The sequence below is a fragment of the Procambarus clarkii genome, chromosome 1 (genome assembly GCF_040958095.1).
Source record: "Procambarus clarkii isolate CNS0578487 chromosome 1, FALCON_Pclarkii_2.0, whole genome shotgun sequence".
Classification (NCBI taxonomy): Eukaryota; Metazoa; Arthropoda; class Malacostraca; order Decapoda; family Cambaridae; genus Procambarus; species Procambarus clarkii.
In genome coordinates, this window is record NC_091150.1 from 28,778,922 (window position 1) to 28,782,348 (window position 3,427).

A 3,427-nucleotide genomic window follows, 5' to 3' on the forward strand; every position below is an offset into this window, starting at 1 on the left:
GGGTTGTTGGGGGGTGATGTTGGTGGCGATGGTGTTGTGGGGGGGGGTGATGGCGGTGGTGTTGGGGGTGGTGGCGGTGGTGTTGGGGGTGGTGGTGTTGGGGGTCGTGGCGGTGGTATTAGGGGTGGTGGTTATGGTGTTGGGGGTGTTGGCGGTGGTGTTGGGGGTCATGGCGGTGGTGTTGGGGGTCATGGCGGTGGTGTTGGGGGATGGTGGTGTTGGGGGTGGTGGCGGTGGTGTTGGGGGGGGGTGGTTATGGTGTTTGGGGTGTTGGCGGTGGTGTTGGGGGTCATGGCGGTGGTGTTGGGGGTCATGGCGGTGGTGTTGGGGGATGGTGGTGTTGGGGGATGGTGGTGTTGGGGGTGGTGGCGGTGGTGTTGGGGGGGTGGTTATGGTGTTGGGGGGTGTTGGGGGTAGTGGCGGTGGTGTTGGGGGGGGGTGGTTATGGTGTTGGGTATTATGGTTTGTATGGTTTGGGTGTATGGTGTTATGGTTTAAAGAACACAATAAAGTAGCCGTCACAACTGCAAGAAAAATGACAGGTTGGATAACAAGAACTTTTCACACTAGAGATGCTATACCGATGATGATACTTTTCAAAACGCGTGCAGACCCTTTACTGCTAGAATCCACTCAGTAAAACATCTAAACTATTGGGACCAACTAAAGAGCCTAAATCTGTACTCCCTTGAACGCAGGCGGGAGAGATACATAATAATTTACACGTGGAAAATATTAGAGGGGCTGGTCCCAAACCTGCACACAGAAATAACATCATATGAGACCAGAAGGCATGGCAGGATGTGCAGAATACCCCCTTTGAAGAACAGAGGTGCAACAGGTACTCTGAGAGAGAACTATCAACATCAGAGGCCCGAGACTGTTCAACACGCTTCCACTACACATAAGGGTCATAACTGGCCGACCCCTCACAGTGTTCAAGAGAGAACTATCAACATCAGAGGCCCGAGACTGTTCAACACGCTTCCACTACACATAAGGGGCATAACTGGCCGACCCCTCACAGTGTTCAAGAGAGAACTGGATAAACTCCTCCAAAGGATACCTGATCAACTAGGCTGTGACTCATATGTCAGGCTGCGAGCAGCCGCGTTCAACAGCCTGGTTGATCAGTCCAGCAACCAGGAGGCCTGGTCGACGACCGGGCCGCGGGGACGCTAAGCCCCGGAGGCACCTCAAGGTAACCTCAGGGTAAGGTTGGGGAGTGTTGGCGGTGGTGTTGGGGGGGGAGGTGGCGGTGGTGTTGGGGGGAGGTGTTGGGGGTGGTGGAGGTGGTGTTGTGAGGTGTTGGCGGTGGTGGATTCTTGCTATTACTGATTATCTCCCGCGGCCACCTCTTCTTCGGCCATAATGATTGGGATTGCCAGCTGCAACCATGTTGTACCATCGTACAGATTCACTGGTTTGTGCTTCTATCCTCCTTTCCTCAGTTACCTTGTCACGGTGATGTTGTCTGATAATACCTCTAATTTGTAGCAGTCTTGGGTATGAAGTATTCCATATGGTCTCCTTCAGCGCCTTCAGCAGCCAGCACATCTGCTCGTTCATTCCCACATATTCCAACATGGGAGGGGAGCGACAGAAACTTGATGACTCTTCCCTGATTGGTAAGTACTCTCACAGCTCTCTTGATTTCAGCGACTATTGCAAGATTTTCTGTCCGATTTTTACTAAGGCTTTGTAGCGCTGCTTTTGAATCAGTGCAGATCATTGGACCATTAGTGTTTCTGTCAAGGATTCTTAACGCCATAACAATGGCAGTTAACTCTGCCTGCGTTGAAGAGGCATGGTTCTCAATACGTCCATTTTCTTTATTTCCGCGTTGAAAGGCATTATTCCTAATTACCGTGTATGCTGCACCAGCCCTGCCATTGACAGGATTAGATGACCCCGTCAGTGTAGATTTCATCTAATTCGTTTCCGGCTTCTTTATAAATTTCCTCAAGCTAGTTGTTGTTGTTGTTGTTAAAGATTCGCTACCTGGAACAAAGTTCCAAGTAGCACGGGCTATGGTGAGCCCGTAGTGCCTTGTGATATCAAGGTAGTTATGCCTCATTTCTTGTGGTATCATGTTGGACTTTTTTGTTGTCATCTGATTGATGATAATCTTGCATGAGTCACCCTCCCAGGGAGGTAACCTCTCTCCGGGCTTGCTCAAGCAGGTGAAGCTCTTCGAGGTAGCAGACTGATCTGTGATGCCATTTTTTGCTTCTGTTACCTCCTGTAAGTAACACAGAGCTCAGTTTTTTCCTTGTAATATCATTGTAATGAGGATCTCTGGCTATCTTAATTGCAAGCTTAGCATTCAGCTCCTTAATTCTGCTTTTAACACTGGGGAGGGATAACTCCTCTCGTAGATCAGATGTTTTCCAGTTCTTGGAACTCCAAGAATAGTTGTCATGGCTTCATTTTGTATGTTTTCAAGCTTTTTTCATATCGCTTTGGGAGTAGGTGCATAAAACTGGTGCGGCATAGTCTATGACGGAGCGCACATCGGCTGTGTACATCATTTGACATCATCCGGCTGGACATCAGGCGGCATGTCCACTCCAGGTCAGAGCTTTCAGTGCCCTGAGTCGCTTCTTGCGGGCTCACGTTGTGGGCTCACGTTGTGGGCTCACGTTGTGGGCTCACGTTGTGGGCTCACGTTGCGGGCTCACGTTGCGGGCTCACGTTGCGGGCTCACGTTGCGGGCTCACGTTGTGGGCTCACGTTGTGGGCTCACGTTGTGGGCTCACGTTGTGGGCTCACGTTGCGGGCTCACGTTACGGGCTCACGTTGTGGGCTCACGTTGCGGGCTCACGTTGCAGGCTCACGTTGCGGGCTCACGTTGCGGGCTCACGTTGCGGGCTCACGTTGCGGGCTCACGTTGCGGGCTCACGGTGTGGGCTCACGTTGTGGGCTCACGTTGCGGGCTCACAACGTCAATCTTGATGTTCATCAAATCATATAGAAACTTTCGATAGAATTTAATCCTCTCAAAGTATATAGAGAAAAACAGATGTAATTCATTAAGTTATTCCTGCAGGATCGAAGCTCGATCCCCGATGGACCTGCTGGTTGGGCGCTACTTCTTTAACCCCGTTCTCGCATCCCAGTGTCTATCTCTTCTTATCCCTTCCAAGTGGCTTAACACTTTCTTCTCTTAAAGAACGCCACCTCATAAGTCACTGTTCATAGGTTCTATTCCCTAATTCCCTGCCTTGCTCGGGGTTGTGTGCACACAGAACCAGGTGAGTCCTGCCTATAAGGTTATACAGGACTAGAAAGAAATAGGGAAAATGATAGCCAGTGTTGCCTTGAGGGATATCCTCTCACCCGCCTCCTGAAGGTTCAGTATCATTGGTGTCGAGAAAGACAGAGGGTAATGGCCTCTTATGCCCACCAGCTGACAAATGGAAAATGA